Here is an 11,763-nt window from a genome sequence, read left to right as displayed (position 1 = left end):
TAAATGTGAATATGTATGAATTGATAAACCACACTTTCTTTGATACTGTTTGGCTGTCACTGTCATATTCTGTAAGATGTCATCTAGCTATTGTTGGATATTTATAAAAATGGAAAAAATTTTAATTAAAATTTCGTGCCAAGTAATAAAAATTGCTTCTTGAAAATCAAATTGTTTTAAAATATGTTCATATCTAAAATTGATCCTATCTAGTGCTTGGCAGTGGGGGGAAATCTTATTTTTTATTTGCTTAGGTTGATGTATGCTACTGCAATTTAAATCATTTTAACCCATAGTGCTTAGCATTACTGTTAGATATATTGAAACAGTAAAAAAAAAATTTAAATTAAAGTTTATTGGGGTGACAATGGTTAGTAAAATTACTTAGGTTTCAAATATACAATTTTGTAATACATCATTTCATTTCAAATAGCTATTACAGGTAGAATATGAAAAGAATATGCCTTTTTAGTCCTAGGAACAAATACTTTTTCTTATCTGAGTTTTTATATAGATTTGGCAACATTAATGACTCATCAAAGACTTTCCAAGAAATTAGAACTTAATTATAAGGGGGAAAATATTCTTAGACCTGAAATATTAAATATATAAGGAATTCAAGCATATTATCCAATAATTGGAATTAGACAGAGTCCAGTACAGGAGGAGATAGTAGACAAATAATCTCTTTTATCTTCTAAATGTGAGAAATGTGAAAAAATTTTTGATCTTCCTTATCTGATAGATCAAGCTTATATTAAAATGGTAGCAGAGAGTTCTGGTCAAGATGGCAGAGTTAGGTAAACATTGTGCTGGTCTCCTCCCAAGACCACATCAAAATTACAACTAAACTACAGAACAACCATCACTGAGAATCACCTGAAGTCTAGTTGAGCAGAAGTCCTACAACAAAGGACATACAGAAAAAGCCACGTGGAGACTGGTAGGAGGGGCGGAGACATGAATGAGTTGGTCTCACACCCACATGTGGTGGTTAAAAATCAGGAAGGATATCTAAGCTGCTTGGAGGTCCCACCTGAAGAGTGAAGAGTCCCAGCTCCACACCAGGGTCCGCAGCCCAGGGTTCCACTGCCAGGGAGAGAAGTCCACATAATTTATGGCTTTGATAACTAGCAGAGATTGTGGCTGAGTGAGATAGAGAGCAGCTGGAGTCCCAGGTGTTCCTCTTAAAGGGACCATGCATAGACTTACTCACTCACTTTAAGCTCCAGCACTAGGGCAGCAGCTCGAAAGGCACCAGGGAGATACGAGGAGGTACTGAATTGTCTGGCTTCAAGGAGAGGGCTGGAGGGGCTATTTTCTCCCAGACAGAAGCCATTATTCCTTTGTTGAGCCCTTCACTCACCCAGCCTGCACAGGCAGGTCGTCACCATATCTGAGTCTCCATCAACCTAGCTAACACCATTTATTTGCTTGGCCCTGGCAATTCCCTGATATCCCACCCCAGCCAGCTAGTGGGCCCACCAAGCCACTTCCATACAAATGACCTGTCTTGGCCCATGCTGTGGATATTTCTAATATCTCTCAAAGGTTCACAAATCCCAAACAAGCAGAATCTAGCCCCAGTGTGCCCTGTACATCTTGCTGAGCAGCCTGAAACATGGTACTAGTGTCAGCCAGCCTCAGTTCACAGCTTAGCCTCTCCCAGGCACCTCGAAGCCCAGCACAGGTGGCAAGTATCTTCAGATCACTTTGTAGCTCATACCAAGTGGCTCTGTACAGAGAAAAGGCAGTGGCTGACCATGATCTCCACCAGAGACCCTCCCAAGAGGCCCCAGAACCAACATACCCAGTGTCTAGCTTCAGAGCACACCTCTAAAAAAACACACCCAAAGCGTCCACTGGGCAGGTACCAAAGCAAGTCCTGCTCCATAGTACTAGCCATTGCACAAGAGCTCCTCCATTGTAGTAACGATCAGTTCTCACAACTAATTAGCCTGAGGGTCAATCCCTCCTACTGATGTATCAAAAGTGATCAACTCTCAACTACAACAGGAGGGCACACAAAACCCACAGAAGAGACACACCTGGAGCACCCGGCTTAGGTGACCAGGGAGACTGTGCCAATGGAACCCATAGGACAACTACTACGTAAGGCCACTCTAGCAAGACCAGGAAATGTAGTTCTATCTAATACATAGAAACATACATGCAGCTAAAATGAGGAGACAAAGAAACATGTCCCAAATGAAAGAACAGAAAAAAGCTCCAGCAAAAGATTAAACAAAATGGAGACAAGCAATCTACTAGATGCAGAATTCAAAACACTGGTTACACAGATGTTCAATGATGTCAGAAAACTTCAACAAAGAGATAGAAAATATAAAAAATGGAAAAGAAAACATGAAAAAGTCAGAAACGAAGAATACAATGACTGAAACAAAGAATACATTAGAGGGAATCCACAGTAGATTAGCTGAAGCAGAGGATCGAATCAGCAATTTGGAAGATAAGGTAGCAGAAAACATCTAATCAGAACAGCAAAGAGAAAAAAGAATACAAAAAATGAGGATCGCTTAAATGGCCTTTAGGTCAACATCAAGTCTACAAACATTCACATTATAGTGGAACCAGAAGGAGAAGAGAGAGAGCAAGGAATTGAAAACTTATTAGAAGAAATAATGATGGGAAACTTCCCTAACCTGGCAAAGGAAATAGACATACAAGCTCAGGAAGCACAGAGTCCCAAATAAGACGAACCCAAACAAGTCCATACCAAGACACATCATAATAAAATACTAAAGGGTAAAGGCAAAGAGAGAAGTTAAAAAGTAGTAAGAAAAAAGCAGTTAGTTACCTACAAGGGAGCTCCCATAAGACTGTCAGCTGATTTTTCAACATAAACTTTGCAGACCAGAAGGGATTGGCATGAAATACTCAGTGATGAAAAGCAAGGGCCTGTAACCAAGATAACTCTACCCAGCTGAGCTATCATTTAGAATCAAAGGATAGATAAAGAACTTCCCAGACAAGAAAAAGCTAAAGGAGTTCATCACCACCAAACCAGAATTACAATGAATCTTAGAGGGACTTCTTTAAAATGAAAAAATAAAAATAAAAAAGAATAAAAAATATGAATAATAAAATGGCAACAACTATTAGATTGGTGCAAAAGTAATTACTGTTTAAAAGGTTAAAAATAATTGCAAAAACTGTAATTACTTTTGCACTAACCTAATACATACTTATCAATGATTGCTTTCAATGAAATACTCCAATCAAAAGATAGGGTAGATGAATGGATAAGAAAACAAGATCTTTATATATGCTCCTACAAGAGACTCACTACAGATTGAAAGACACACACAGACTAAAAGTAAAGGGATAGGAAAAAGATATTTAATGAAAATGGAAACAAAGAACCAAAAAAAGTTTGGGTAGCAATACTCAGACAAAATAGATTTTAAAACAAAGGCTATAACAAGTGACAAAGAAGGACCCAGTAATCCCATATCTGGGTATTTACTAAAAACAACAACAACAACAACCCCAGAACACTAATATACATTCATATGTTCATTGTAGTGCTGTTTACAATAGCCAAGACTTGGAAGTAACCTAAGTTGCTTCCAATCAATTGATTAATGTATAAAGAAAAATGACACATACATACAATGGAATATTGCTCAGCCATAAAAAGAATGAAATCTTGCCATCTGCAACAACATGGATGGACTTAGTAGGTACTGTGCTAAATGAAATAAGTCAGATAGAAAAAGACAAATGCCATATGATTTCACTTATATGTGGAATCTAAGGATCTTGAGATTATTATGCTAAGCGAAATAAGTCAGACAGAAAAAGCGAGAGCCATATGATTTAACTCATATGTGGGATATAAAACTGAAAGCAACAAAGGAACAAGATAAACAAAGAAACAAAAACTCATAGATGCAGACAATAGCTTAGTGGTTACCAGAGGGTAAGAGGGGAGAGCGGGTGGTAGGAGAGGGTAAAGGGGGTCAAATATATGGTGATGGAAGGAGAACTGATTCTGGGTGGTGAGCACACAGTGTGATATATAGATGAAGTATTATTAAAATGTACACTAGAAACCTATGTAATTTTACTATCCATTGTTACCCCCAATAAATTTAATAAAAAAAGAAACAAAATAAATAAACAAACAATACAGAAACAAACTCATAGATACAGAGAACATTTTGATAGTTACCAGATGGAAAGTATAATGTGTGGAGGGGTGAAAAGGGGAAAGGATTAAGAAGTACAAATTGGTAGTGACAAAATAGTCATGGGGATGTGGACTATAGGATAAGGAATATAGGGTATGGAATAAGTCAATAATACTATAATAATGATTTATGGCATCAGATGGGTGGGTGCTGAATTTATCAAGATTTCACTTCCTAAATTGTATAAATGTCTAATCACTATGTTGTACACCTGAAACTAATATAATATTGTACATCAACTGTAAATGAAACAACAACACAAAAAAAAACCCCCAAACTTCGGCAATAGCTTAAATAACTTTCAAACACTACTATAAAGAGAAATATAAAAAATATGTATAAATATCTTAGAGGTGTATACATTTATTTTTGGAAGTTTCTACCCCCATGTCCAATTTGTTAGAAATAGTATCATCTCAGTACTTGATGCCTTTAATCACTTAATAATAGAATCCATTAGGAGATAACTCATAGCTGTTGATGCTTAAAGTAACTATATGAACAAATGATTGTGAAATGCAGTTGTTTATAAATTAGCCTAAGCATCTGTAGAAATAAGTTCAATGTATCGTGTAAAGACTTTCTTCAGTAACACATTCACTCAAATGTTTGAGTTCAAGTATTTTTGGTATTCACTTACCCATTGGAGAAATCCACATTTTCAAAAGAAGAAACATTTCTCTATGAGCATTCCAGAGTAAGGGGTAAAAAAGGTTTCTTTTTGGTGACAAACTTTGGCTGACTAAGAACTAATTGGATAACTGAATGAGCAGCACTGAAGATAGAATCTTAAACTGTAAAAGACTGTTTGACTTTTAAAAGCACCCCCAAATAACTCTGTATCTAGCTTAAACCGGCAAGTCATTGCAATTTGGGGATAATTGAGTTGATCTAGACTCATTCCTGGAATCTATTCATTAGAAAAAACACAAATCCCAGTGCCCACATAGTGGAAGCCCTGTATCGTAAGTTCTGAATTTATAACTGTAGTTTATCAATCAGTCACTTGTAAAATTTAGTTTGTGTCAGTTCCTTTAATCCCGATCACCTTTATTTTTATTTACTTATTTTTAATGAAATTATTAGGATAACATTGGTTAATAACATGGAATAAATTTCAGGTGTACAACTTTATAATATGACATGTATGCTCTATTGTGTGATCACTATCCAACGTCTAGTCTCCTTCCCTCATGCTATAGTTGATCCCCTTTACCCTTGTCATCCTCCATTCTGTTGTCTGTATTCATGAGTTTGTTTTTCTGTTTTATTTGTTCTTTTGTTGCTTTTTGTCTTATATCCCACATATGAGTAAAATCATACAGGTTTTGTCCTTTTCTGCCAGGCTTATTTCACTTAGCATAATACTCTCAAGCTTTAGCCATGTTGTTGCAACTGGCAACATCTCATCTTTTTTTATGGCAGGGTAGTATTATGTTGTATATACGTACCACATCTTTATCTAATCATCCATCAGAGGACACTTGGGTTGTTTCCACGTCTTGGCTATTGTAAAAAATGCTGCAATGAATATAGAGGTACATAAATCTTTACGAATAAGAGTTTTCAAATTTTGGGGTAGATATCCAGAAGAGGGATTGCTGGGTCATATGGTAGCTTTATTGTTAATTTTCTGAGGAACTTCCATACTTTTTTTTATAGTGGCTGTACCAATTACATTCCCACTAGCAGTGTATGAGGGTCCCCTTTTTTTCACATTCTCATCAATACTTATTTCTTGTCTTATTGATAATAGCCATTCTGGTGGATGTGAGGTGATATCTTAGCTTTGAGTGAATGGATTAAATCAAGTTTCTGAATTTTCAAGGTGGTGGGCTCTTTCCTGGACTACACTGCTCCTTGGACAGGCTTTCCTTGAGTAGTAAACCATCTGATTTCTCATGTTTACTGAATGTGCTCTTTCTTAACCTGAAATGAGATGTTATTTATTTATTTATTAAGTATCTTTTAGCAAATGCTATTCTAAGCACTGAGGAAATAACAATGAACAAAATCAACAAAGTCCTTGTTTATGGAGCTTATGTTCTAGTGTGATAATAACATAATATTAGATCTAAGAGAGTCCTTGAAAATCTTTTAGTTCAGTTTCCTCATTTCAATAATCAGAAAATAAATGTAAAAGTAAAATCTCATGTTCTAGGTCAGACAGCTAGTTAAGACTATAGCTGGGACGTAAAGCTCAGGTTTTCTTACTGGTGTCAGGAAAAGCAGGAAGGTGATTAAAGGAAAAAGCCAAATTGCTGTTTCCACTGACTGCTGAGTAGTTTTGGTAAAGAGGAATGAGGGTCATTTACCTTCGGTTTCCAAAGGAGATAGCAGACCGGGATAGAGACATATAGTTTCCTCATTACTCTGTTTTGGAGCAAAAAGATTGCTACATTATCTAGAAGAGGACAGCAGGGCTATATTTTAAACCATGCAAAGACAAAATACAATCAAATAATGAAGAGAAACAAAAGTGAGAGGGAATCATTAGCAGATTAAATAGACATTTTAGTCAATGCCAAAGATATTGCTTAGCTTTGCTATTGGCATTGTTGCTTAAATAACAAAACAACAATTTAGTGATGAGAAGAGTCCAAAATGTAGATTCAACTAATTCCATTATTGTGACACTAAGAAAATTAATCTCATGACTATTTGACTTAAGAAACAATTCAATAAATCATGTGTTCACAGGCTGTAAATCTAACACAGTATCTTCTGTGTTTTCTTACTAGTCCCTGGCAAAGTAGCAAAATACATGACTTTAAAGTCCAGGCCCCTGGATTTATCTGCTTCTTGTGCCTACTGCTTAGTCCCGGGGTGACTTTGGATAAGATATGGAGACTTTCTAAGCCCGTTTTCTCTTCCTAAAAACGTGGCAAGTATTACCTTCCTTGCAGATCTGTTGAGAGGATCAAATAGACCTGTGCGTTAAAGAACTTCTATAAATTAGGGAAGTGTATATTAAACTAGTTAAACAAATATTAGGTATTCATTATGCATAAGTGTCTACAAAGTCCATGCAGACATTCACCTAGTTCGAAGTGTCTTGTGATCTATACTAGCATTCCACTTGCTTCTTAGTGGACAACTACTAAAGACCTTCCTATAATTACAGTACAACTAGGTAACCTCTGGTTACAACTGTGAGGTCAGAGAAGTTTGTCTCCATACTCCTCCTTCAGATCATTTTCCAGGTCATTTCCCTTTTCAGATCCTGTAAGATGGACCTTAGGATATAGGACTTCCTACTAAAATTCTTGTAAGGATGTTATGAGAAATGTGAAACTCTTTTTAAAAAGTTCTTCAGGTATGGCAAGAGATGTTATTATTTTTTATTTCAAATTCTCTTACTTGTGCAAGTGAAAATCTCTTGAATACCCATACTCAGGAAGAGCTACACAGTAATTTAGAATTATCTCATACCAAATACCTAATGAGGGTTGGATGCAGATTTGTCTTATATTGTTTGCTTGTTTGTGAATCTCTTACCCAGTAGGCTTTTCATATTTTCCTTGGATTGTAATTTGAACTGTTTTTAGACTCTCCTGTAGCTTTTACAAATGATTATTACTAGAGCTTCTGATGCAGGCAGTTTCTGATTTTCCATATATATAATTCATCTCAGTGCTCCCAGAGGCTTACACTATATGCACAGTCAGATTAAACAGTAGCTCAAAATTAAGTAAAATCAGTTACAATTTTAGATTATAAGTGTATAGAAAAAGTTTGCATTAAAGTTCCGCTTCTCTCATGTAATCTAAAAATAATCTATCCCAAATTCTTCTCAGTATGTGAATCATTCACCAATCTCAAAGTTCAGTCCTCGTGTATAAGACAGTCATACTTCAAACAAACAAACAAACAAACAAACAACAAACACAGGATCTGTTCACTTCTCTCCATTCCCCTCTCTGTTATACTGATCCTTCAAACATACATAGATTGGATTTCAGAGTGCTGTGAAGAAAGGAAACACAAGTTTTGAAAAGTCAGCTTCTTGAGGGCAGGGACCATGCCTTACACTTCTTATACTAAGCACATTCTGGATGCATAGTAGTTGTTCAGTAAATTCTTTTTGATTTTAAGTGAATAGAAAAAATAGAAAAAGACCCTAACTACAGACAATGGGTGAGTGAGAATGCGGTGTGAGTATTGTAATAGAATAAATAGTGCAGAGCAGGAGGGAACATGATGGCAAATTGTATGTATCAGAGTGAAGCGTGGAAACTGACCTTGTAGGCTCTCTTCTATATTGCCCAATTGGACATCTAAAAGGTCAAAGGCATCTGTATTGTTCTAGGATGGATTCAGATGCCAAAGACGGGGATGCTATGCTATAGGGAAACAATGCTGGAGTTGGGTTCAGAGGCTAGCGCTGCCAAACATATCTTGAAAGGAAAGTTTGGCCTTAGGGCGGACACAAATAAGATAAGGCATAGAAAAGCTACTTAAGAAAGATGTCTTAAGCTTTCCAAGACTTCTAAGCCTTATCAGAGGCAAATAGTTTAACATTAGATAAGACATATTAGGGCATATATTATTAAAGAGAATTCCCAAAATAAATAATATACTTCTGTACCTATAAGAATACTGTTATTTTCATCAATAATTTAATATTTCCATATTCTAAAACTCTCAGAGAGAAAAAGGGTTGGATTGTATACAAAGGAGAGTGTGTCTGCCTTTAAAAGAAGTACAAGTAATTCAGTAACGGAAAGGCTATTCCTGCTGGCATTGCACAAACCAGGAGCGGGCCACAGCCAAACAGAAAGTGAACTACAGAGAAAGCAAACGGGAGGCTTTTGATCTACCTAGAACTTGACAACACTACATATATGGCGATAACATTTACATAACTAGAGCACTGGAAAATAATCTAATTTACAATAGTGACATGTCTTACAATATCTAGTTTCTAAAACTAGCCATTCCTCACAGATATGATCATTTATTCAAACAAAATATCATTGGCATGGATATAGATGGAATAAGTTCTGCTCTGGATACCACTTGTCTGAACAGGTCAGGAAATGGAAGGCGTTTCTGAAATTTGATTTTTTTTTTCACAAGAAAAATTGTTGGTTTTATTGGTATCACAGTGGTTTTAACACAAACTAAATACAAACACAATTGTTAGATATTCAGTCACTTATCCTGCGAAACAATATGCCAAGATCAACCCTGAAGCCTTTATAAAACAGAAAATGTACAAAATATCTTCCTTAATTAACTCCAACGACTCCATATGTAAATGCAAATGTTTGAATTTGTCAATCTCAACATCAAATGTTGAACTGCTTGACTAAGCAGTAAAAAACAATTTCTGATTGTAAAATTCAATAGCTACAGGTAAAAGCATGCAATGTCCCACACCTAGTATCTGTATTCTGCACAGAGTTCCAAGGCAAAGATTGCTTCTGGCTTTATGAATTACCAGAGACTATGATGACCTGTGCGGCTGACTTATCACAGGCCGTTTAGTCTTTTTTCCTGTTAGAGCCTTAGCTTCCTTGGGAGGAGGCATATGAATTGGTTTCCAGGGAATTGGACTATAAAAGGCTGGTTCTGGATAAGAATTTCCACTGTAAAAAACCTATAAGTTTTCCATTGGCATAACCATAGCTCTTTGCAGCTGGATGAGGTTTATTTTTTGCATTTTCCAACCATTCCTTAAACTTTTTTTCTGCTATTTCTTTTTTTTCCTGTAATTAAGCTTGCCATTGTTTTTCTTTTTCCTTTTCTTTCTTCTTCTTATCACATTCTTCGGCATTTTTTTTCTTTAACCATTCTTGATATTTTCCTTTTGCTTTTTCTTGAAAATGTTCTTTCGCCAGTTCCTTTGCTGCTTTTTCCTCCATTTCTTTATTAATTTTTTGTTCCCTCTCTTTTCTTTGCTGTTCATTCTTTTTCTGAACCCATTCCTTGTGCTTTTCTTCAGCAATTATCTTTCTTTTTTTCCCGTTCTTCCATTTCTTTCCTTTTCTCCAGCTGCCGATTTAATTGCCCTAGAGCTTTCTGTTGCAGACGGTCACGTTCTTCTTTTTCTTTGCCAACAAACCACACTTCCCACGGTGTCAAGCTGCTTTCTGGTAAACACACCTGTTTCTGTTCTTCTTGGTTATCTTTGGATTCAACCACACTGGAGCACTCCTGTAACTCCATTCCCCTCAAGCTTGGCACCTGAATCACTGGCATTTTCGTCCGTCTTCCTCAACTTCCCCGTTACCATCGTTGTCATCAAACGGGAAGCTCTGGTGGAGGAGGGGAGACAACAGCGACATGGTGGCCTTGCTGCAGCTCAGTGGCGGAGATAGCGAGCATGCCGCCATGTCTCCAGCTCCTGTCCTCGGGTGTCCGCCATGAGGACGGAGAAGGAACCCGAGGAGGGCCGAGACCTGGCCCTGCAGTCGCGTAGGAACCGGGTGTACGAAGTGGGGGCAGCAGAGCACCACCGCCCCGCCGCCCACATCTGGCCCGCCAAGTTCAAACCGGCAGAGGGGCGGCAGGGACGTGCTCTCTGAAATTTGATTTTTGACGCTATGTTTTCTTTCCCATACTTATAACAATTATATATTTTAAAAGCATGGTTTATTGTAGGCATGCCAAATATAACTGTTTGAAGAAATGGCTGGGTTTCTTTAGCATCAGAAATAGGTATTTAATCACAAGCTACTAAACATCAGAAATAAAAACTTCATGATGTAATTGAATTTCGTTTTTGTTATAATGGTAGACAAAGTACAATTACTTCACCTATTAGGCATCTGATGAGGTCAAATTATGCTTTTAAATATAAAGCAACTTCAATGACTAATAGACATTAAATGTTGTACATACATTTCGTTATACAGTCTCCCCTGAAATAAATGCAAAAAATGCATCCATTAATGGAACATTGTACTGAATGCAATAAAACCAAGTTATTTTCTTGCAACTTATTTATGGTATTACAATAATCCTCCAAAGCAGTGATTAAGGTGAAAGTAAGCTGTCAGGAGTAATTTATATTTGTCTATGCTAACAAGCATTTCCTAGATTAAAAGAGCACAGGCAATGCAATTTATTGATTTGTGTCATGAATCTACCCAGAAAGTATAATGCTAATGATAGTTACAATCAAATTCCAGAAAAAAAGAAAAACTTGGCCAGTGTTCAGATGATATTAGTATGTTTTTTCAAACATTTTTTCTAGAGAAATAGATTTTTGAACATGTCATCTTTGATCTTTTAGTTCCCTTCCTTATTTGTAAGACACCTATAGGTAGCTCTCTTATTCTGATTAAAGTGAAAACAATCCCCTTTTTCAGTTGAATGCACAATTATCTGGTATGTAAAAAGTATTTAGGAGTAAGACCAAATGTGGTATAATACAATTCTTTCAAAACAGTAAAATTTCATAGGCTTCAGTCAAACTGTAGACTTTCTTTGATGATTAAAATTTATTAAGGTAATAAGGATTGATTGATTCAACAACGCTGAATGAATCCCCTAGATGAATCTGGGGACCCAAAGTGAATGGGTACATGCACAGAATTTGAGG

At 36.5% G+C, this 11,763-nt stretch overlaps 1 pseudogene; it reads right to left on the bottom strand.

Moving 5' to 3' along the window:
* Nucleotides 1-9,525: 9,525 nt before the first annotated feature.
* Nucleotides 9,526-10,692, bottom strand: LOC117015059 (coiled-coil domain-containing protein 34-like; annotated as a pseudogene).
* Nucleotides 10,693-11,763: the final 1,071 nt, after the last annotated feature.

This window comes from Rhinolophus ferrumequinum, chromosome 22 (assembly GCF_004115265.2).
Source record: "Rhinolophus ferrumequinum isolate MPI-CBG mRhiFer1 chromosome 22, mRhiFer1_v1.p, whole genome shotgun sequence".
Lineage (NCBI taxonomy): Eukaryota > Metazoa > Chordata > Mammalia > Chiroptera > Rhinolophidae > Rhinolophus > Rhinolophus ferrumequinum.
This window is presented reverse-complemented; position numbering and strand designations above follow the sequence as displayed.